General features: G+C 45.8%; 1 protein-coding gene across 3 annotated transcripts in view; it reads left to right on the top strand.

Moving 5' to 3' along the window:
- LOC118216977 (voltage-dependent T-type calcium channel subunit alpha-1I-like) overlaps positions 1 to 25,502 on the top strand; it is a 217,843-nt gene that overhangs the window by 29,413 nt on the left and 162,928 nt on the right. The window lies entirely within an intron of this gene.

Here is a 25,502-nt window from a genome sequence, read left to right as displayed (position 1 = left end):
CTATCTGCAAGAGGTGTTAAAATTGAGTAATTAGGTAGCCTATGCGGATAATTGTGTGTTGGTAACACAATAACGGAACGTTTCATTAAAATGAAAATCAATTAAACCTATTGAAATGTTTTGACACTGGGCACGTGTTGTAGAACATAATTTCTAACCATTACAGTGATATCTTCTCCCGACATGGAAAAAAATTGCATTGCATTTTCTAGTTTGCAAAAATTAATTTTATTTTAAGTTCTTTTAATGAGGTTAACAGCCTCCACCGCCACACACATAGGTCAAACTCAACGAAACGCATGGCATGCACGCACGCTCGCATGCTCAGGTTCTCTCCCCAACCGGAGGAATTTCTGAACTCCACTTGTGACGTATCTGCAGTGTTCAGGCTTTTAACACCTTTAATTGGGAAGTGTCAAACTGAAGCATATTAATCGTGTAGTTTTCAGGCACTTTTAATGAGGCAAGAGTACAATGTAGGGTTTCCCTCACTTACACGGCATCAGAATTTTTTTTTTTGCATTTTTACCAATACTCTGTTACTGCATGTGCGCTACAATTTTGGCCTGCATACCAAATCATTAATTTGACCTCTCTCTCTCTCTCTCTCTCTCTCTCTCTCTCTTTCTCTCTCTCTCTCTCTCGCTCTCTCTCTCGCACACGCGCACAGACGCGCTCAGACACATTCAGTAGCTCTTTAAAGATAACAGTTGTAGCCTATGAATATAATAATCGATCTATGTATCATGATACCGCACTTAACGCTATTTTTTAGAAAGACACTGAAGGCAATAACTTTATGTACGCGCAGCAACACAACAATTAATCTCATAAATCTGTTATTTTACAGCACTGCTCTTACGTCAAACCTTTTTATAGCTACTTAATATCATCATTAACCCTTACAATACGCAACGTAGGCTACTTCACAAAACACAGTATGAATCTACTTGGGCTTTCTTTAGCCTCGACAAAGACTGATAACATGCTGTATAAGATTCACGGTCAAATACGGTACTTTGACAGGTCTAGAATCAACAACCCTTTTGGCAACAGGTAATTCAATCTAACGAGATAAATCTACGAGATCATCAAGATTCCTTCGTCGACTTTGTGTTCTTTTGCAATGGAATTTTATCTCACGCAACCGATGGCACCCTGGTCCAGTTGGGTATTGTTAGAAATTATGCGATCTGTTGTTAGTGAGTTTTCCTCCCCAAAATGAATAAATGGTCAGTGAAATTGTTGACCCAAGAAGGTTCTATTGTGGTGCATACCAATGCCCCACAGTCTCTCTGGCGTCTTGAAGCGTCGGTCTCCTTTAAACGCGATCACCCAGATCTGCCAGTTACGCTTATAACTTCATATGCATTTGAGTTGTCGCAGAAACGTATTTCTGCGGTGTTAGATGAAAAAGAACGTTCCATAATCGGCGAAATGAAAAAAAAAATGTTTGACGAAATGTTCTAGAATTGCATTTACGCTCAGTAACTGACCAATGAAATAGTTATTCACATCTGAGACAGTAAACTCTGTAAGATTTAATTTATTTTCCGACACTTCCTCGCCATTGGGGACACAATAATTTGGGTTCCTTTTTAGTGTTGCAACAGCTTTAACATGTTTTCAAGTTTTCCTTCCTTGGGATAAATGTATAGAACTATGTGCACAAATAAGCTGCTGATGTCAAACATTTGGTTAATTATTTGATATGTTTTTGAAGACGTGGACGTAGACATGTCTTCTCATGTTAACTGGTGACATCTCTTTATTACCTAGCTGATGTAATTAAGTATGGACATTAGACGGATATGCCTGGTGTCGTTATCTTTGGCAAGAAAGGCTGTCTCGATTTGCAGTGGTAGCTGTGCTAAAATGGTGCACGTAATAAAAGTCCAAAGGTCTTTTAGATAGGTCGATCCGAGAATGAGAGGAGAGGAGATTTCGTTTTCTCTTTCCTTCGTTGTATGTCTTTTAATAATGACATTATGAATTAGGCCGTTCTAAGCACTGCTTTGGTGTCGGGCGCAGTTCGTAAATAACATGAACGAAGTAGTTGTACCGTAAAGCCTCGTTCACTCTGCACATGTGAATATGAAACGTGTAGCAATTCTCCTCCTATGTTGAAGACAAACTGAAGACCTATACTGTACCTACTGTTGAGCGGGGTTCAATCACTTCTGCTCGTTAGAACGGCTCTAAGAAGCTTCCTGGCTGAAATCGTGTTTTGGGATGCAGATGTGAGATTGCTGCAACGCGTTCGGTAAACAGTGTAGGCCTAACCCGCATCCAGCAAAACAAGTGCACTGCAAGAGACATTCGACAAGCGGTACTAAGGGCAAGAGGTAAAGTGCATTGACAAAGTTAATTAACCCTCCTATTATGTTCAAATTAACTAACAACTTTTATGTTTGGGGTCAATTTGACCCCAGAAATATAAACCTGCAAAAAATAATTGTAACTGAAAGTGTTACCAAAGTTTCTCTCTCAGCTACTTTAGGCCTTTCTACTGACCATCTTAATAGCCCTGTAAATAAAACATGACTCCCCCCATCCTCCCCTTATACATCAAGTAATGATTTTATATGACTATTGCGAAATATGCAAATGACTGTACAATCTCATTCATTAACCTTAAATGGAAAACAAAGTATGTTTTGGTGTTTGCAGGGCTTTATGTTGATATTAAGTGCTCATTAAAAAAGAAAAATGACATTTGTGTTATGTTTCTGTTGTCATTTCACTTTCTAGTTGATTATATGTTTTTCTCCTGCACGATCTTGGTTTCGGTCTGTAGTATGGGCGTGGTTTCCTCTAACTCTCTCTCCCCTCAGCTGATCACTCTCACCTGTTCTGGTCGCATTCTCATGCACTGGTTAATCACTCTCATTTCATTCACCTGTTCCCTGTTTGCATTTTCACGCTCTGTTCAATTATCTCTTATTTCACTCACTTGGTTCACATGGTATATATTCTCTGTTTCCCTGCTCTTCTGTGCCAGATTGTGCCTCTGTTTACAGTGCCTTTCCAGAGTTTTTCGCTTGTTAGTTTGTCTCGTGCTTGATCTTGCCTGTTTTCCCGACCACCGATTTTTGCCTGCCGTCTTTGCTTTGCTGATTTCCTGTTTTTACCTGCCCCGGTGGATTTTCTGGTTTTGATCTTATGCACGAACTGACTATGAGACTGCCTGCTGTATTGTGTACATTGCATTAAACATCTCCTATGGGAGTTTTGCCACTTCGCTGTCTGAGTCTGAATTTGGGTCCACCCAACTTCAACCCGTGACAATTTGGAAAGAAACACACCTTTTATTATCAAGCATAGTAACATTTTATGTTCGGGGTCAATTTGAAAAAATGTCAAACATTTCAAATGTTTAGGTTCAGAAAACACTTCATCAATAGGTAACGCATGACAGTTATTCAATAATGAAGAAACACCAATAAAAAGTAAATTAGTCACCAGAATTGAGTTTTGATTTAAAAAAAAAAAATGAACATAACAGCTCAACTAGGTACCCGTGGGTATCAATTCTTCATTCAGACGAGATAGGTGCAAGTTTGTCACACTCCTGTCGACCCTGCCTTGTATCCCTGTCATCAAAGCGTATAATGAAATGTCTCCAGAGACATTGTGGCTGGAAAAATTGCCCTACCAGTGTTAGCATTCCGAAGGCTTGCTGTTGCTTCACCTTTTGAATTGTACACTCCTGCCAAAATAAGCAACCCATTATAGGATTGCTAGTGGGTCACATCCAGCTCTTTCCAATTGTCACCATACACACGCCTCCCCTCTAAGTTTGTCATCTCAAGAATATCCTTTTGCGTTGATGGTGTTATGAAGAGTTCAAATGCAGACTTTATGTCTTGTACATGACTGCTGGCATATCTGGTGGGGCCTGGAACCATTTTGATGACATTAGCAGCACTAAGTCTACCTTGTCTTTCAACTGGGGACCCGGACCATAGTAGTTTTCCATTTTTGGAAGTGAACATGTCAGTTCTTGGTGGTTGAGAGATGACAGGAGGGTTTATTGGTGGTTGAGAGGCGACAGGAAGGTTTCTTGGTGGTTGAGAGATAACGGGTTTCTTGGGCGTTGAGAGATGACAGGAGGGTTTCTTGGTGGTTGAGAGATGACTGGAGGGTTTCTTGGTGGTTGAGAGATGACAGGAGGGTTTCTTGGTGGTTGAGAGGTGACAGGAGGGTCTTTTGGTGGTTGAGAGATGACAGGACTGTTTATTGGTGGTTGAGAAACAACAGGGGTCAGAATGTGGTATCTCAAAGGCTTCATTCTCATCATCAGAGGAGGATGCCACATAATCAGGGTCCTCCTCAACTATATCCTCAGTCTCAGACATATCCTCATCTAAATCACTTTCACCCTCCAAGATCTATGACAGAACATCAGTGGCAGAAAATATACGCCTCTGTCTGGTGGTCATTTTCAAAATCTTTAGTTGAGGCACAAATGCAAAGAGAAATGGTTTAGATGGCTGTGTGTGCAGCCCTTATTATAAGTTTGCCCCCGCCCCCATGTTGCAAGAATGATCAGAGATCTTGTGGGAACTATGTTTTCTCCTCACACGCATGCTCTCTCTTTCTATCTCTCTCTCTCTGTCTCTCTCTATCTCACACACACACACACTCACAAATGAATGTGAAAGTGCCCTCAGCCAACACAACAAAAACAAGATCAAAATGATGGTTTTATATAACAAGAGAGCTTGGGGTCAAAATGACCACAACAACACCGATGCGTACAACGTGTACAGGACATTGAAAATAACTTTTTCAGTTAATTTCATGTTTGCCATGTTTTCCCCATAAAGTTAGGAAAAGTCATGAAATATCTAGCTGAAAAAAGTATGGTAACCATATTTTTAGAGACAGTAAACATTGAATGTGGTCAAATTGACCCCAAACATAATATGAGGGTTAAAACATAATTTTTCAAGTGTTATTAAACATAATATATAGCATATCATTCTTGATTTAGTTTATGGAGCAGTGACATCACAGCATTTCTAAATTAATAGCCGCCTCTTTGAAAGAATCACTGCAAAGAGAGATATCGACATATTTTTGGCTGTGTTTGTGGCATACAGCTAAATGACGGTCCGCATCCTGCATCTAGCCAAGTTGTAATTGTTTTCTGAGTGCCATGCAATATTACAGCAAACAGCGATACGGCCCTGGTGCGTCAGCACTTTACTGGCCCAGTGAACAAGTTGCCCTGTGGGTACGCAAGTGCCCCGGCATTTAGGCAGTTACCGCACAATTTATGGACTTAATAATTGCGGAGGAAACCGTGACATTGTGCATGCTCCTATCACATACGGCAATCAGTGGAACTGCATTTCTCCCGAAGGTACTCTTCATAAGATGGGTTTTCCTATGACTTTCATTTTCGTACTGCTTACAAAATCGAGCCTACCATGGCAATCAAACATTCTTCGGGTCTTTATACATTTTAAAGGCATCGACTGTGTCGGGGCCGCTCTGCCTCCAAGAAGGCGGTGATGTATTCTCCGCTTTACTGTGCTACAGTGGGGCCCATATAGATCACGCACAGGCGCGCGCACACATACACCTTCAGGACACCTGTCTGTAACATTCCCAGCTTTCTCACATTGTGCATCAGTGTGTCTTTAACCATGTGGCAGATTACTGATATGACCACTGTACATCTACAAATGCTATGTGCTGGTATAAAATTCAGTAGCACTTTACCTAACATGTTCCATTAACTAACATTAAGTTAATACAATATCTAACCTGAACAAATAATTAACTAATATATTAACAAAGCATTTATTAACATGAACAAATAATTTATTTGCATTTTATCAACAAAAAAAACATTCTACTATGTCAACTCAATGCCATTTAAGCATGATTTGTTCCCTTTTAGTCATCATAAGTAATGATTTAAATACTAACAGGAAATATGTATTTCTTAACGTGAACAAATTGTTCAGAAATGTAGCACTTGCATTAATAACACATAATTTAAGAACCACCTAAGAAACCTACTTGGTCTTCCTCTAGCTCCTATTTTCCCTTTTGTTAATGGCTTAGTTAACATGATTACATGTTAATAGATTATAATGTTCATTCTTTGTTCAGGTTAGTTAATGCATTAACTAATTTTAGTACAATGGAACATTATTGTCAAGTTTTACATAAAATTCCCTGCTGTTCCATGGTTCCTGTTGGAATGTACATGAGCTCTGGAGTTCTGAATCACACCTGGATCACGTAGTGAGCTGACCACCCTGACCGGTCACTATCAGACAGACACCTACAAAGGCAAGGAATTCTGGTCAGTCCGGAGAGCCCAGTATCATGGCCAGGTGTGACAAAATTGGGCCAAACTGAAAACGAAGTTTCAGTTTTACAATAAGCAGGGCATTTTTTGTGAAATGTGAACTCTTTCCTGTACGTATTACCTTTGACATGGAAATTCCGGGATGTCCTGAGCATATCAAGTTAAGGGAGCATGGGACTTTGGATCGTCAAATTAGCTTTGTTAAAACTGGTAGTGGCTTCCCAAAAACTAGTGTCACCCTTTCTTAAACCTTTATCTTACCTTCGTGTTGAAGCGCAGCGAAATGCAGGACTAACACTGATCAGTGGTTTAAGCTGGGACGGCTGGTATTTCTAGGGAAAATATGGTGCATAAAATAAAGTATGAGCGTTTGATACACTCTTTTGATACATTTTTGTAAATGGCACAGTATTTTACAGTATATTGGGCAGTACGATTCTGTGAAATTATTTTACTGTTTATTACTGTGAATGGCAATGCATTATGGGCAACCATTTGGTATACGTGACATGGGATACAATACTATTGGTTGTACTGTGAAATCATTCACAGTTAATGTTTTGACTAAGGAAAACTGACCAATGAAGAAAAAGAAAACTGGCGTTTGAAAAGCTGATAGGGCAGAAGTGTTCCTCAAAGGTCCAATCAGCTGTTGGACCAGACAGAAAGTTCCGAAGACAGCAGCACTTCTGAATCCCCATGTGGCATCCTTCATCAGAGAATATTTTGGTCTTTGATTGGCAAAAGTATTAAAGCCCCCCCCCCCCCCCACACCATATACAAAAGCCTTATTGCAGTTATGTTTATTGTTTTTAATGCATGAATAGGCAATTTAATTAACCTTTTCATTTATTTCATGTAAGATAATCTTGTTCAAAACCAGTTGCCTGTCAATTACATTACATTTATTTGGCAGATGCTTTTATCCAAAACGATGTACGATAAGCGCATACCAAAGGCCATTGGAACAAATACAAAATACAAGTCTGATAAGGTACAGTAGTCATTATGTAACAGTTATCCATAGCCATGAACACATCAAGTCCAGTCCACACAGTAAGCATGGGCTAGGTCAGAAAGTTATAGTAAGTCAAACTAGGAAGCATGATGACGAGCTACAACTTCAAGATAACGATACAAGTGTAACATGAAAGTGCTACAGGAACAAATTAGAAGGATTCAAATCATGATAAGAGTGATCCTAGATGGAGAGTGCCCTGTAGATTAGTGACAGTTAGTCCAGGTACAGTCTGAAGCTACTGTTATTTTCACAGGAACACTTTTACTGTGTAAAAATCCCAAGCATAACATGAAGCTAACACTGTTGGCCAGAAAAGGGTCTGTGTCACACTTGGGCTTGATACTGGGTCGGTTAGGAAATGCTGACTCGAATGAACTGGCAAGCACAGAATATTCTCCCATACATGGCTACAGCGCCATGAGCAGGCTGTGGCCCTAACAGACAGAGTCTCGGTTATCTAAACCAGCAGCCTGAGCACACAGTGTCTCAGAGAGTGAGAGAGAGAGAGAGAGAGAGCATCCTGGCTCACCGTGCCCTCCTGCTCACAATAAACCAAAAGTGTTGCGAGAGCGAGTATTTTGTGGGTAGAACAGAAGCTTTTGGAAACCCCCTGGGCGGAATGTGCGAGGGGAAGCGGGGAGAGGCGCAGACGCGTAGGCCGTCCATATCGTAGCAGCCAGCACGATGTCGGAGAAGGGCGCCTCGGCGACGGGATTTGGGGGTTGCAGAAAACGTACCGCTAAGGCACCGCGCCCCTCCCCACGGCCCCCCGCGCGACCACAAAACCCAACCGTCAGAACGCCGGAGTCAGAACGCCGGAGTCACACTGCGGCGTGAACAAGTTCCTTTTGGCTCAACCCTCGGGTTCGTGTCCCTTTGAACTGAGTCAGGGGCGCCGTGCGGGGGGGGGGGAAGATCAACTTAAGTCGCGGTAAACAGTGCTAATGGAACCCATGGCATCCACGGCGATCAGGAGCTCCCGGGCGAGGCGGAACCGCGGGTCTAATCTGTGAGAGCAGCGTGTCCTTCGCGTGCGTCGCTAACGCCCCGGCCACCCAGCCCTGCACCTGCCCCGAAACAAACCGCTCGCGTCGCTCCTTAATTTAATTAAAACGCGCGGACGAGTCGGCCCGCGTTGCTGAGAACGAGCGACCGTTCGCTAATCGCAAATGCGTCTGCCGACGTGTCATTTTTTAAAAATAGCAGGCTACTTTAAATGCGGCGGTACAGCGCACGCCATTCAGCCCGCAATTACAGTCATTGCACGGCACGCCAGGGCATCTGTGCGCAAACAGACTGTTTGGGGAAAGATTCTCAGGGATGTAATTAAATGACATTAAAAACGGAGCTCATATTAATAGTGGTAATGGATCGTTTGATAATCACAGCCGTTGCACGAGTACCCCGTCACATCATCTAGAAATTAATTATGCTTTATGCTCGCCTTTGCTAATCCAATATGTACTTGTTTTCAAAAAATTCTAGGTGATATGTAACTTGGTAAAACACCCGGGGTGGATCGTTTGGCTGGGTTGTGTAGTATGTGTGACACATTACCTTGGCGAATGAGATGAAAGCTTTCAATTTAGTTTTCCCAGCAGTCTCGGCTGATGGTGTGTGACATCACTTAAACTAACGCCGCTCTAGGGCAGCAGGGGCAGGGGGGAGATATTCAGCAGAAAGAAATATTTCAGAAGGAGGTAACCTCCGCCATGAACACAGCACACATCAGACACGCTCAGGCAACGTGCATCCGCAGCCTAATTGTGTTCTGTGCAATTTCAGCCAGTGTCCTGCTTATAGAGGACGTATAGGAAACTTTTCATCAGCCTTTATCATTTTTAGGGAAAAAAAAAGAAAAAAACTGGTGAGAAAAATTCTTGGAGAATGGGGAAAAAAGGGACCGTGTATATTTCAGTCTGATGTACACTAATATGGATTAGTATTCTTTGTGGCAATCGGTTCGCAAGAGCAGTCTTAATCGTTGTCAGGAAAATCATGGAAACATGTCAATCATCGCTTGATTGGTGGGTTCAGTGGAGTGCGTGACCCTGCAGCTCTGTGGAGGCGGCCCCAGCGAGCGTGTTTATTACAGCTAAGTGGCAACCGTGGAGCTTAAGGGACAAGTAGGGAAGGATGGTTGGTGGAGCTGGTGAGCCTGGTATGGAACTGTGGTGATCTAGTGGGTTTTGGCAGCTTGTGGGAATGGCGTGGGGGGGGGGGGGGGGGGTTAGGGGGGTGGACAGTGTGGGTTGACTTACCACACGTGTCCGGGACACACTCTTCTGTACGCACAGCGCTGGTTGTGGGACAAACTCACCTCCCAAACATAAGCTCAATTCGGGACACAGTCTTAGTTAATCGCAAGGGTCAGTGAGGGGACACATGACCCTCTCAGTCACTGGCTCGGTTGGGGACCCACTCTTTACTGAGTATACATCTCTATCGCATGGGACACAAAAAATGATTAAAAATATTGGTTAAACATTCTGCGAATGATCTTTAATTAAAGCTATATAACTCCTATGTATGTATTTCATAGCATCTCTATAAGCAGTGTATAACCATTAATAAATGCTTATGTTAACAATGAAATAAACCCTATTGATGCACACCCTATGCCATTTTGTGGCTACTAACCATCTCTGCATGCCTATGTAAAGCATAGGAGGGAATTGTATTGCCGTTATGAAGGACCACTCATAGGAAGTGTTACCAAATTATGGACAATTCACTGAGTGATTACCATGCTTCCTGTTTTCCTCCCCCAGTTTGGAACACCCGGTACTGTGCATGTCAGTGCTCAGCGCTGTGATGATTTGGCGCGGTCCTCTGGAACACGTGGCGTCAACCGCCGCTCTCTCCTTGCCGCGGTTTGCGAGTCGCGCTTGCGCGGACGTGAGTCAGAGGAGGACGCTTCGCCTGAGGCTCGGCGGGCGGGCGGGCCTGCCCCGATCCCGACGCGCTCGCGAGGCGAATGCGCGCTCAACGTGCAACCTGAGCGTCGCCGCGGAATGGCGGAGAGAAAGGGGGCTGAGAGGCTGATCCAGGCCTCCGACCGCTACGCCCTGCGGGGCGGGAATGTCACCCGCCTGTCGGTAACCATTTCTAATTGATCAACTTAGAAGGTGGCACAGTTGGAAGCATTTATAAATCCCCCACAGCAGCTGTGGGCTCCCATGGTAAACAAGTGGTAGGAGCCTTTGAATGCAAATGAGATCAGGACAATTAAAGACACAAAAAAAAAACACTGCTGCCCTCCGAAGGTACGCCCCAGTACGTTAACTCTTCGCATTAAGACCTCCACTGATGTCCTCAGACTCAATTTGATTAGGTTGGATAAAATTAGATTAGGGTTGGATCAGATTAGATTAGAATAGATTAAATTATATCGGATCAGATCTGGCGGGATTAGATTAGATTTATAAATAAATGATTGTGCGTAAACGCGGCCGAATTTATTCCGATTAATGCGTTTTCTTGGTTGAACCGGCTATCCTGGTCCCTCTGACGGACACTGATGAGTCTGGAAGATGAGGGAGCTGTCACTGTGAATCACTTTCAGTTTGGTAAGCAAAGCGCTTTCGCTGTGTCACACCTTTCTATTGACACCTGTTGCCCGGGTTTTTGTGCTGGACGGTCAGTTTTTTTTCCTGCATCGTATGTTAAAGTGTGCGTGTTGCGGCAGGAAGGCATCACAGGATGCGTGAGGCTCTGGTGGGAGAGAGCTGTTCTGTGTTTTCCTGCTCTCGCTTGCTTTGGAAGGCGTACATTTCAGAGGAGAATTGCATCGACTTGTGCCTTCAGACAAGATGTGAGGATGTTGACGTTTTCTAGTTCACTTCATAATCGGTAAGCGTTCTGAGCAATACGTTTATTTGGAATAACAACTTCTGATAGATTTTATTGTTTCCAGCCGTGAGCATTTGAATGAACCTGTGAGCATGAGCTTGTTTGTGCGCTCATTCATTCATTCATCAGGTCCGCCACTCATTTGTTCATCAGTTCATCAGTCCATCCTTTGAGACTGAGCCCTGTTAGTGGGGTGCGTTGTGTGGATTTGGGGGAGGTTGGGGTGTCGCTGTGGCTCTTGCAGGTTATGGCGTTACGGAGCGCCTGCTGCGGCGCGTCCCGGTCAGGTGCCGAGTTTGACCCGAGCTCCAAAGCCGAAACGCGTGCGGCAGATTTAAACCGGAACGCCGCTGAATCTCACGGACGACAGAAACGAGGCGGTCCGCCGAACCCGAGGCAAGGGCGGACCCCGCCGGTAGCGGGCGCCGCTAGTGCGACGCGAGGGACGGGCTGCGGAACATTCCGGTCGCAGGTGGGAGCCGGTTCAGCCTTTGCGCAGAGCGGCCCGGGACGCTTGCCGGCGGGGGGGGCCTCTGTGATGCTCGCGTCCATCGGTGAGCTGTGGGCGAGGGATAGGGCGGAGCCTAGCGCCTGGCCGCCGTCCCACCGCCGCCGCGCGCGGTTCTGTGTCGGAGAATCTGGCCGGCAGGCTTCTCGCCTCAGTGTTCCGTTGGATCGGCGGGGGAGCGGAGCCGAGCCGCGTGCCGCGCGCCGCGCTAGTCTTAGCGGGGCCGGCGAGTTCATTCGAACGCAGAACGGTGAAACTTTCGTCTTTGTTCGACCTTAAAGCAAAAGGTGCGGTGAGTGTGATTTAGAGTGTAGGGTTGTCCTCGTTTGGCTCTCCTTCCCGCTGAAACCCCTGCCGCCCCAAAATTTGCTGATACGCCGATAACCCGGCCAATGGGCACGGTGTACTCTTTTTTTTTTTTTTTTTTTTTCGGTTTTGGTTTTGTTTTCCTCAGAGATTCGCTTAATTAGATTCTCTCAGACGGGTCATTTTAATTTCGCTGTATGCAATTTAACTGGATGCAAGTAAAACAAAAGCCGCCGCCTCCCCCCCCCCCCCACCTCAACACCCGCACCCTCACCCCCCATTATATTGTTCTGTCAGTTTCCTGGTTGTTGTTCTCCGCCGAGGCCGGGCGCGAACGCCGCCTCCCCTCGCCTCACGCGCCTTTGCGGTCGCCTCCGCCCGCCCACGTCCCACGTCTCTGCCGTTTCCCAAAATCTGGAACGAGCTGTGCCTCTGCTCATGGCGGAACGGACCGGAGAACAGGAACGGCGCGCTGGGGGAGTGGCCACGGGTGCCCACGCTGGGGGGGACGAAGCTGCCGACCGCCCTGGAGCCGACGAGTCTGACGGGGTGTTTAATAAAGACGGATATCGATCGGGCGACGGAGCGGACAGGCCGCAGTCTGAGCGCTGGAGGAGAAAGGGCCTTTCTCGGACGCAGGGGAGGTTAAAGGGAGATTACACAACCTCCTGTTTGCGCAACCCCACGCCTCGTCTGAGCGGTGGCACTGCGAAATGACACATTACTTATTTAGTGGACAACTTATCCAGGGCGCCTTACAGAGCTCGCGCTTTACCCTTTCATTCAACTGGCTGCCTACCGAAGAAATTTCAATTTGGTACTATTCTCGAGGGTTCGACAGCTTTAGCCCATCAGGAATTCAAACCAGCAACCCCCGGATTATAGAACCCCGGTTCTTTGTCCCTTTGAAGAGTAGGTAATATAATTTTTTTTTTTTTTTTTTCAAAATTATAAGTCAGTGTTCTAGAACTCAACTGCTCGCAGTTCCCAGCAGTGATTGTTACATCAGCGTTAGGATGTTCAGTTTAGAACATGAGCCTTAAAGAGTTAATCTCGCTGTCACAGCTCGCTCCATAAAAAACTGCAGGAAACTCTGAACAAAGGCCAGGCCACCATGTCAGCCAGGCAATTCTCCTGTCAATAAGAAACCACAAGATGTTTGCTGTTGTTGCCAGGCATGAGCACCGTCTGCCCTTTTTGTGTCATTGTTGGGTTCTTGAGCTTTTTATTGTCGACGGAATGAATGATTAACCACAGCTGAATGACCGAGCGTGGATGAGTGAAGCAGGTTGGTTGACTTGGCTGATATTTTACCTAAATCACCATGTACTGTCACTGAGATATTGCCTGTAGTTGCAATTACATTTTCAAAAAATATTATGATAATTTTATTGAATGTGCCTTGTACGCACGCTGCACGCATAGTAGTATACATGGCTCCAGACATTCATGTCCCCTACAGGGGAACAATAACCAGGTTAGGACGGTATACTATATGTACACATGTACACACATACTGTATATTACAGAATACACATGGTCCCTATTGGACCATATATACTCATATATATATATATATATATATATATATATATATATACACTTGAATTAACACTGTACATTTTACTAGCGTAACATCTTGGTAATATCTTGGTATTTGGTTGGACAAAAGCTTTAACTTTAAAAAGCACATTGCTAGGAAACGTAAGTTTACATTGGGCTTTTTATGCAGGTTAAAGTCATGTTTTTGTATGTCTTCACGCAAACGGCTGGTTGCAGGTTTATTCCTGCCTCAACTAGATTACGGTGACATCATTTACCACTTTGCTTGTCCATCAACTTTGTCCAAACTCCACCCTCTTTATCATGCTGCCCTCAGATATATTACAGATGCAGGCTTTAACACATCATTGTACCTTATATAACTTGGTAAATTGGACATCCCTTGGTACACGTAGGATGAAACACTGGCATATATTCATCTATAAGGCCATTCTTAGAAAGTTACCTATATATATATAAGTTCAAAGTTTTTACCCACACAAAATACACATAATTTAAGATCTAATATTGGACTGCATTTCAAGGTACCTAATGTGCGGACAGAAGCCGGTAAGAGGAGTTTGATTTATGGCGTCTGGTCTGGAATGAGCTGCAGGTTTAGCTCAAGCTTGGCACACTCATTTCCTTGACTGCCTATGAAAAAAGATCTCAGAAATCTTAACTGTTAATTTGCACCTGTTTTAATACTTAATCCATCATGTCATGCTGGTTACATGTATGTGTCTCTGTCACTCTGTTTGTGTATGTATCTTTGCATGACCCCTAATAGTCGTGTCTGCTTTGTATTGTATTGTATTTTATTTCAATGTGCTCTTTCTCCTTGTAATATCTTTTAATTGAGCTGCCCTCTTGGCCAGGTCTCCCTTGTAAAAGAGATTCTGTCTCAATGGAACTCTCCTGGTAAAATAAAGATAAAATAAAATAAAATAAAAACGCGATGATGTAAACAGGCCACTCGGCCCAACAATACTTGGCATTTTCTTTACCACCAAAGTGTATCTTGTGCTTGGTTTGCCTACATCTTGGTAGTATCTAACACCATATCAAGAACCCCCGGGGTTTCTGCCTCTACTGCATGACCTGGCAAGCTGTTCCACACAGCGACACAGTTCCTGTGTGTGCTTCGCTTTGATATGACCGAGCGATAGATAACGTCTGGGACGTGAGATCTGTATCGTAATGGGTCGAAGCATCCGGGCGAGCCGGATAGCGCCGCTCTCCTCTCTGTTCCTCAGCCGTCGTTCCAGTTTAATGTGATTATTTCCGTATCGCCCGTAGGGATCGCTAAACCCAGACGTGCTTACATTAGCCCGGCTGATGGGTTGGACGGGAAAATGGCAGCTGTAAAATGGCAGAGAAAACTCTGAGGTTTTTATGTGGTGTTTTTTCTTTTTTCTTTTTACTTGGTCTCAAATCACTGATCGGGTTTTGGAGTGTTAAAGATGCCGATGGCAGACTCTGAAAAGGCTGTTTAAGAAAACAGACTTTTGTTTTTAAATATGTAGTCTGCCCACACGTGGGCTGGGAGGGGATTGGTGGACTGGCGCCGTGTGTTACAGCTCGGCTTTGTTTTGGAAGCTCACTTCCTGGTCTTGTTGAAAGCTCGATGCTCACTCGCACCAGTGCAGCCACCCATTTCAATGTAAGTCAATAGTAACAATAACACAGTCAATCATTTTTCTCCCGCAAGAAAAACACAAGATTGTGGTCGCAATAGGTTTTTTTTTTCGTCTAATGTGCCAATTTGTTAAGTTGTTGTGTTATTTGTAACAATTTTGTGGACGAATCAGGCACAGTGGACAGCTTTCCACCATCTGTGTTGGCCACTTGTTACACAAAAGGTGTGGCACAGGTCAACCCACGTCCTTCTCCAACTTTCCTGATTGATTTCCTTCCTGCGTTTGCCATCACTGGATCATTTCACAGGAAACAGAAATAGGAAAGAGCTCAGTGTAGAACTGCACACACAGGCTGTACTCCTGTAGCAGGCAAGTCTGGCCACTGTTCCATTCCAACAATCCTACCATCATCAAACATGCTGTTGACTGAATTACACAGCAGTGTAGCATAATGGGAAAGGAACTAGGCATGTAACCCAAAAAAAAAAGGTCTGCAGATTTGATCCCCAGGTAAAACATTGTACCCTTGAGCAAGGAACTTAACCTGAAGCGCTTAAGTATATAAATATATATATATATATCCCTCCAGCTATATAAATGGACACTTTGTGAAAATGCTTTAAAAAAACGTATTTGTCACTCTATAAGAGCGTCTGTTAAATAGCATTAGTGTAATGTATTTGATTGTTCAGTAGACATAATGTACATGGGCTGGTTTCTACTTTTATTTTATACAGAGACACCCCTATTGCAGCTGCTAGCTGCTTTAACTTACTGCACCCATAGGTGTTGTACATAAGCTGTGGAGGGCATTGTTTTTGGATCATTTACACTGGGATGTGAGGTCCAGGTATTACCTTCCGTTATGCTGTGCGGTTGGCTTGTGTTCACAGAGCGTCGAGGTCAGTCGCAGTAATAGGTGTGCTGGTTTGCCGCTGCTTTTTGTTAACGGCCATTGTTGCCCAAAGACGCGGTCGTGTAGAAACACCCTCGGGATGGGACCACAGAATGGGATTTTGCCTCCGACAACTGCCCCCCCCCCCCCCCCCTCTTTGAACCAGGATGGAACACCAAAGCCTGGATTCAATCTAAATGTCTATCCATAACTTGGACTCACAATTACATGCAAGTGTTAGATTTCATTCTTGACAAGAACAGGGACTTGCCACCCTGTTGGTGTTAATTGCTGTTAAAGTGTCATTGAGATAAATAGGATTCTTTGTTTGCTTTTAGGGCTTGCTTTTCTAGAGAGCTCTCTGATGCTTCACACATACTGTGAGTGCAGAGTGATGGTCTGGTGTGATTGGGTCATTTCGAGAAAGGCTTTGCCTGGAGGAAATAACCCTATTTGTCTTCTCAGATAAACAACATGCAACTGACCAATCACAAAGGAGATACGACCATGTAATTTGCATAAGTTTCTAATATAATCAAGAGTGCTTTAACCAGTCAACAGCCTTAACAACTAGAATTTTCATAGGCAATTTAATTCACAGGCTACAAAATACATTTGACCTTGGAGCACATCACCCCCGTTTTGTCATATAATTTATCCCAACTGGGAAAAATACTTTCCTGTGGATGGCATATCAAATGCCATTTTATTTTAATACCAAATTCCAGGCCTAATTTACAATTCTCTGTTGTCATTTTTGTTATTATTATTAGGAATTTTACATAGGATAGAGATGTGGCTTGTTATAAAGAAGACAGAGTGAATGAGTCATCCAGCAATCACAAGTCACAGAAGTAATATATGTCAGCATCCAATCTTATTCTGATTTAGACTGGGCCCTGGTTTCAGGAAATAATCCAGCATTCATTTTGTGCTTTACGAAGCAGTGAGTTGGAACAAAGCAAGAAATGTATACAGAAAGCAGAGAAAGAGAGAGAGTGAGAGTGACAGAGATTTAAAAGGTGTTTAATAGTACAGTGTTAAGCTAGCCTGGACATTGTGTGACACACAGTACATTCTTCGGTGTTAAATCAACTGTTATAGAGCACATATGGTCCCTATTGGACTCATATGCACTCTGTTAGAGTTGAATTAACATTGGACATTTTACTGTGTACCCTGGTTGGTGTGCCTGTAAAGCAATGGTGAATTCAACCGAATTGAATTGAGAGAGAAAGTGGAAGAGTGAGAGGAGGGAGATGAATGGAGACAGCCTCATTCTGAATCCATATTCAGAATCAAGGCTTTGAAGATGAGCAGGTGTGTACAGTATCTTTGATATGCATGCTTGCATGTGGCAACAGTGATGTGCCATTGGTGATCACAATTACATTTTTGTTGCACCTGTCCTCCTCACCTAGTTTACCCCTTCCCCCACTACGAGCGAGAGAGTGGGAGAGAGTGACTGGGGAGAAAGAGGAGACAGACTGGAGAGAGAGAAGGATATGAAGAGAGAGACAGAGTGAGAGCAAAAGTGTGGGACAGACGGGACAAAAGGGAGGGAGGAAAATAGAGAGAGATGAGAGAGTGGGGTGAGGGAAGAGAGAGAGATGAGAGAGTGAGGGGAGGGATGAGAGAGAGAGAGTGGGGAGAGCGAGGGAAAAAGTGAGATGAGAGAGTGGGGGGGGGGGGGAGGAAGAGAGAGAGAGAATGCGCGAGAGAGAGAGAGAGAGACCAGGCCTGCCTCAGGCCCAATGCTATCGCAAATGGGAGCAATAAGGATGATTTATGGAGGAGCACTGTGAGAGCAGGAGGAAGGGGTACAGAGAGAGGGATTAGCCTCTCTCCGTTTGTGTATCCCAGGGTGGGGGGCTTTGGAGGGGGTGACAGAATTGATGAGAGCTCTCGGTTCCTGGGGGGCTCTGCAGCATGAACGCCTGGAGGTGCCTCCGCGTACGCATGTCCTCTCTGCGCTCAGCGCGACTGTTCGCTTACCCACCTGGCAGAGCTGCGCTGCTCAGCGGTGACATCACTGGGGCTGGTGTGGTGCCTCTGACCACAGTCTGTTCGCTAAGGGTTTATTCCAGGTAATGGGCCTGAGCATGCCAGCGTTTCTGCTGAATAATCCACTCCAGAACAAGGTATAATTGGCTCTTGTTATCACGGTGTGGGCTGTGTGCGCGAGCGTGTCCGTTTCATTTTGTGTGTGTGTGTGTGTGTGTGTGAGAGAGAGAGAGAGAGAGTGTGTGTGTGTGTGTGTGTGAGAGAGAGAGAGAGTGTGTGTGTGTGCGCGAGCGTGTCCGTTTCATTTTGTGTGTGTGTGTGTGTGTGTGTGAGAGAGAGAGAGAGAGAGTGTGTGTGTGTGAGCATGTCCATTTAATTTTGTGTGTCTGTGTGCGTGTGTGTCTGTGTTTGTGTGTGTGAGAGAGAGAGTGTGTGTGTGTGTGCTCCCTCTGCACACACAGGGGAGTGTTTTTGTTCAAATGAACCCACAGAAAAAAAACACCACTGTCACATACATCCTCCAGAACTGATTGGATCATGACCCCCCTGGCGCACAATGCTTAAAAAAAAAATAAAATAAAAAAAAGAAGTTATAAAGACACAAGCCCGACCTGAAAAACCAGGCGAGACAAATATGTTTCTGTGAGCCGGGATCTGAGTGCGGTTTTACGGGCGGTTTGCACGCGCTCTCTCGGGGCCGGGGGACGGGCTGTGCGCACAGACGCGCTGGCATGCGTTCAGCCATTAAGAGACGACAAGCACTCCCACCGTGTGCTGAAGCGGGGGGGGGGGGGGGACCCATATAAAACGACGGCGTGTTTTTGAAGCATTTCTCGGGCGTGACAGAAACGCGGAGCTGTGGGCTCTTTAAGCGGAGGCTTTGCGCGCGGCCGTGATGTTCTGTGAGTCCCGCGCGCTCTGGCGATCAGGAGCGAGGTTGTTGTTCCTGTGCATTATGGGTATGATCCCCTTTCTGCACCCGCTGATGTGAGATCAGTCTCCTGCACAACTGTATGTAGGTGTGCAGATTTGTGCAGGAGTGTGTGTGTTAGTTGGGTGTGTCTGTGTAGGGTGTGTGTGTCTAGGTGTGTATGTAGGGTGTGTGTGTGTGTGTGTGTGTGTGTCTATGCAGGTGTGCATGTAGAGTATGTGTGTGTGTGTGTGTGTGTAGGTGTAGGTGTCTATGTGGGGTGTGTATTTTCCTTGTAACCACTCAGAGGAATATGAGGATTATTATTTTAAGAAAGGGATTCTTCTGGCTGTTCTGTTGAAGTTGCATATATAACCACACTGTATGTGTAAACACTGAGTCTATCTTTAGTCCTGATCAATGTACGACTGAGTGTGCTAATATTTGTAATATCTGTGTGGGTGTCTAATGTAGGCCTGCCGTTGTGGAAATAGACTTCAAGAGCAGTGGGAGTAAGTTAAATCTGCTTCATATCAGCAGAATATTTATAAATAGCTTATCATATTGGCGTTTTTTTTTTTTTTCAATTTAATATTGCATAACTTCGGTTAACAAGGATCAGCGCTGAACTGACGTGTTCATTAAGGCCGGTGCATTTTTAATGCCTCCAGATGAGACCTGGATGTGTCCCCGCGCTCCTCCTGAGTTATCTGGGGACAGGAAGTGTGAGGGGGGAGAACGTGCTTACGCAAGCCTCTGGTTTGCATCACGTTCACCCCCAGCGCCCTACAGTCCTCTCCTTCCAGGAGTACGTTCAGGCCTTTAGCTGAAGCTCTTACACAGCCAGAGAGACTTACACAGCACGCGTTCATTTAAAACACAGTGCATTTGCACAGCTGGGTATTTACTGAAGCAGCTCAGGCTAAGTGCCTCCCTCGAGGGTACGACAGCAGAGCCCCAACCTGTGCTTTGAACTGGCAACCTCGGAGCTGCGAGCCGGGCTCCCTCTCCGTGTTACGCTGTGCGGCGGGTTCAGGCGTGCGGGGCTAAACGAGTCGGGTTCATCCAGCGACGTCGGCGAGCCGCTGTGAATCGGAACCGCACGCGCGAAACGCTGAAAGCGGTTCATTTACGGCCGTCCGTTCTGCATCGCGCAGGTACGCAGGTACGCAGGTACGCCGGTACGCAGGTACGCAGGTACACAGTACGCAGGTACGCGTGTGTGTTCGAGGAGCGCTGTGAACTCCCGCCCACGAGAGACCGGGTAGTTTAGCGGTTTTTGTCGAGCCGCGGATTCGGGTGGCGTGCGGCGGTAATCCGTTTTGGCCTCCCCCGCGCGGGGCGCGCTCGGCGTGCCGTCGCCGCGACAGACGGGTCGGAGGGAAGGAGGGAGCGTGTAAACGGATCTGCCGCTGCCCCGCGCCGCCCCGCGCCGTGCCCGCACGTGCCCAGAGCTCTCCGCCCCGCCCTGAGGGGAGGAGCCTCGCGCTCTTAGAGGGGTCCTGAGGGAGCCGCGTGTTTATTTAAAATGCGCGTCGACGCGCAGTGGCTATGGGCGAGGAGATCCGTCACAGTCTCAACTCTTTCCCTCTCTCTCTCTCTCTCTCTCTCTCTCTCTCTCTGTGTCTCTCTTTCCCCCAACCTGTCAACTCTGAGAGAGTGGGCGTGCGACACACTTACATAAAGCAGTGGCGTTATGCAATGCGATGTGTGCATCGCGCTGTCTGTGTGTGGTCTCTGTGTAAGGAGCATTGTGGGGTGGGGGGGGGGGGGGGGGGGTTACAGTGATGTCTGACGCAGTGGGGACCCCTGAGACCGTGTCCTGCTTTATCTGGTTATATTCAGCACTGCCTCATGCTCTGTATCTACACTCTAGATTATTTGTCATCAGGTTCCTTGATGCTGTTAAAAATAAATAAATTTAAAAAAATTTGAAAAGTTGAAAAGTGAAGCATTGACTGGCATTCAATCCCCATTTGTCCTTGACTTTGACTGCCAATTAAAGAGCAAAATTTTCTTTTGTTCTTCACAAACAGTTTAACGAGTTCAGAGACCGCAAAAACCAAACTGGCCAAAATGCTAACACTTGCATTTACGTAAGTCAGATTTAGGGACAAATGTTGATTGAATACAGGACATTGTGTCTGTGAAGGAGCTGAAGCAACAGGGCACTCCTATTAAAACACCTGATGACAAGCAAGAAATAAATCAATGAGGGTGACAGCTGAAGGCTTTGATTTTGGTGCGATTTTCGATGCTGAAGGTGTGATAGAGGAGTGAGCAGGGCATTCTGGGATGCGCTCATCAGCCTATCAGCCCGGTTCTGGTCGTTGGCACATTTGAGTTAACTTTCTGTCAGGAGATGGCCCTTGTATTGCTGTATATCTTTGTATCTGAAATATTCAGTTGCCGTTCTCCAATTTCAGATAAGCTTCATCATGTGCCCAAATCATGATGTTAATATTAAAACACTGATTCAGGAAGTGAAAACGCATTGCTGTTGGTACATCATAACATTTATTATTTATTTTTTTGTTCCAGGAGATCTTTACCCCTGGCATCCGTTCTGTAGCATTGAAAATAAGTTCTATTACCAAGAGACAAACAGAAACCTAAATGCAGGTGCTCTTTAGATCTTCTTTAGAACAAACGTTTGTTTTTTTATACATTGCAGGGAAATGTTCAGCCAGGCTTCATCACTTGCTTCATAAAGCAATCGATTCTGAAGAGCACAACTGGTCTATCGTCTACAATAAACAGCCCTCAGGATAGATTGGAAACAAGCCCTGCCAGAACCCAGTCCGTATTCCAGTAACCATGGGATTTTAAGAAAAATGTGAAGGTATCTTCTGTCAGTTTAGCAAACTCATTAAAATCCTATTAAGCCATATTGGCCTGTGTGTTCCAGGTTTACATTGCTGTAGTTTGCATTGCACTGCAAAGTCCCCTGGGAAATTCAGTGTTCTTGTGCAGCAGGAGACTATATTCCTTTGGTGGCGCTCCTTTAGCTCCAATGTAAACAGCATAAGGGCCTGTATTTAATAACATCAATCAATCAATAAATCAAGATTTATTTATAGGACACATTTCATACAAATTTGCAACACAATTTGCCAACCTTGCAACATTTGTCCTTATCTATGGCTTACAAGAAAATGCAAGCTTTACGGTTTTTAAGCACAAACTCAGTTTTGGTTAGTTTTAGTAATTGCTGAACTTGGCAATATTGTGTTTGTAAAGAGAAAAATAATTTCTCACTGTTAACTGTTAGTCAATGTAACGACAAAATGTTGATTGAATCCCAGCCTCAGTTTTCAGCGTGTGTTGGTCTAGAGCTGTTGATTTAAGTGTCAAACGTAGCCACAGTCAGCAGTGTGTCCCCTCTGTAATTTTCCTCTTGTGGTTCCTTGGAAAACACGCAGTGGATAATTGCTGAAAGAATCTCTGCAGATGACAACTGGTGTCAAGGAACAGCATGCTGCTGATTTAGTATGAGCTAGTTATGCTTCTACCTGCCTGCTCTACCAATCTACTTCCAGTCTAACATTGAAACTGGCCAAAATACATAAGGCTCACCCCCAAAACCTGAAAATGCCCTTTGGGTGACATTCTTAATAAATGGAGGTTAGGAGGCCCCTGAAGGCTGTCCTTCAGGAGGTGTATCTGTAGTTTGTGTGGAAATGATAAATTAACCTCAATCTACGGAAAGATCCTGCGGTCAAATCCTTCAGTGGCGGTCAGCAGGTTCTTGCCTTTTATAAACTTGATTATGATCCAACCCGGGTGCTTCAGGCTATAAATGTAGACATTTTATTGGTTGTGTTCAGACGGCAGTGTCGTTTTATGGGTAGGGAACTGGGCTTGTAACCTAAAGGTTGCAGGTTTGATTCTCAGGTAGAATAATGCTGTTGTACCCTTGAGCAATGTACTTAACCTGAATTGGTTCAGCATATGTCCAGCTGTATAAATGGATACTGTGTGAAAAATAAAGAAAAGCTGCGTAAATGGCTCTGGATCAGAGCGTCTGTGGGGGTAAAGTGGCCATCCGCGCATTCGAAGAGCGGGAGCTGGTATCTCCCATTCTCCGTCATCTGCTGTCCCCCATTAGAAGAGCATCCATTAATGAAGAAATTAACTAATTGTTCTGATCATTCTAACGAATTACCCTTGGGGGTGGTGTTGGGAGGGTGTGATAGGGATGTTCTACAGGACTCCTCTCTAGGCTGGTGTGCGCTTGCAGAGGCTTCTCCGTTTCCTGTGCACTGCCTGAGGATTCTGTTCATTACATCTCATAGGGGAAAGGCAATCAGCTTCAGTATTGCTGAAAAAGAGAACTTGTACAGCAACTCAACTTAGGCAATAACAGAGGCACAGACACACGCACACACACACACACGCACACAGAGTCTCTCTCTCACACACACACACACACACACACACACACACACACACACACACTCACGCAGCAGCAGCCTTCCTTGGGGAGGATACATTATTGTGTAAATTGACTTCCCTCTCATTGTGTTCTAACTCCTGTGATGATGCTCTAAGGAATTCTGAACACAAATGACTTCTGCGCTGTAGGGAACTGCAGGCTCTCCGAAGCCCCTGTATGCGGAAGAGGCAAAGCCATCTTCAAACAGGTACACAATGCGCCTCAGCCAAACCAGAAAATGGAGGAGACGGGCGCTCTCAGATACGGACGGCGGGGCGAGAAACGGATTCGTACCCGAAAAAGCTTCAAAGGACAAACCCAAAAGCGCTGTGGATCAGTCCAAACACTGCAGTGAGCAAGGAAGCACATTAACATTTTAGCATTTCTAAGGCATCATAAAAGTGGTGCTTTCTTTACATAGTGTTTCCCCTGGAATGAACTATTTAAGTTCTCCATCCATGCATGGTGGCCTGTGTGATCAGGCAGAGCGAGTCTTTGTGGATGGAGGAGAGAGAAATGGAGGATGCCGTGCGGTGACTCATCACTTAGCCGCACGCGCTTCGCGGACAACGTGCGCCGCGGTCCCTGGTGTTCCCTCCGGCACGGAGTTCCAGTCCCAGGGTTCCACACCGCCCCCACTTCCTGTCGGTTTTGCGCTCGCGTTTCGCGCCCCGCCCACTCTTCCTGTGTATTTACGGGCGTTCGGGTGCACAGGGAGGTCCTCAGGGAGGGGTGACGTGCACGTCTGCCCATTTCGCGCTTCTGCGCGTGGCTCTTGCATGCTTCTTATCTTCAGGTCAAACTGCTGGCGCTACAAAGGCTTCAGTTAGCGGTTTTGGGATGGGGGTGGCGAAGGGGGGGAAAAGTAGGGTAAAATTATACATTTTCTGATCTGGTGGCCCAGCACCGTGAGTTGCCATCCTTTAGATGAGGTGTCACACTGGTTGCGAGGTTTAACACTTTTTTTTAACACCGGTGTCCTGGTAGTATCAAAGCTCTGATCTCTGCATACAGCCACCTCATCACCTCCCCCTACATTTGATCGACTGTGCCATCACTTAGAATCCCGACCCACTTTGATTCTTCAAGTCGTCATGGGAAATGAGACTGGAGTTCTCAGGTGACCTGCCTGTTTAAATGAAGGGGGAAAATGCAGTAGTGTGGCTTGCTGGCGCTCGTATGTGTTTGTATGTGTAGACCAGGTCTGCATGCGGGTGGACCAGACATTTTCCTTCACTTGCTAAAATGCTGGAGTTGCGGGGTTTGGGTGTGGGTGGGGCTTGGACATATATGGACGGGGCTTATCTGCACATGGGTAGGGCTTAGATGCATATGGGAGGGGCTTGGGTGCACATGGGCAGGGCTTGTGTGCACAATGATGGTGCTTGGGTGCACATGGGCAGGGCTTGTGTGCACAATGATGGTGCTTGGGTGCACATGGGCAGGGCTTGTGTGCACAATGATGGTGCTTGAATGCACATGGGCGGGGCTTGGATACATGTGGGCTGGGCTCGTGTGCACATGGGCGGGGCTTGGATGCGTGTGGGCAGGGCTCGTGTGCACATGGGCGGGGCTTGGATGTCTGTGGGCGGGGCTTGGATGCGTGTGGGCGGTTTCCTGCCAGTCTGCTCAATGACTGATGAAGTGGCGCCGGTCCACGGCAGCCCGGCGGCGACGCCCTCGGAGCGCAGAGCCGTTCCAGCTGTCTGCGCTGGCGGAGGCTGAACGCTCAGGCTGTAATGCGCTTTGAGCGGCGGCGCTGCCCAGCTTCCTGTGCGGGGGCCTGTGGCTGGGGGCCTGACTGCAGCGCGGTAGCTGGGATCGTCCCCCTCTCTCCTGCCTGGAAGGGCCTCGCCGGGGTTCTGCAGCACATCTGGGTAGATTGAGAGTGCACAACCCCCCCCCCCCCATCCCCCATCCCCCCTTCCTCTCCCTGTGTGCTTCACTCTCTCTTTTCCGTTCTGTGTGATGCATTTTTTTCTGCCTGCTCTTAGCAAATAAATAGTGTATGTATATATATATGTATATTTCTCACCTATCATTGGCTCAGAGCAGAGGGTT

Source organism: Anguilla anguilla, chromosome 17 (assembly GCF_013347855.1).
Source record: "Anguilla anguilla isolate fAngAng1 chromosome 17, fAngAng1.pri, whole genome shotgun sequence".
Taxonomy (NCBI): Eukaryota; Metazoa; Chordata; class Actinopteri; order Anguilliformes; family Anguillidae; genus Anguilla; species Anguilla anguilla.
Note: the sequence above shows the minus strand (reverse complement) of the source record. Positions and strands in the feature narration are given on the sequence as shown.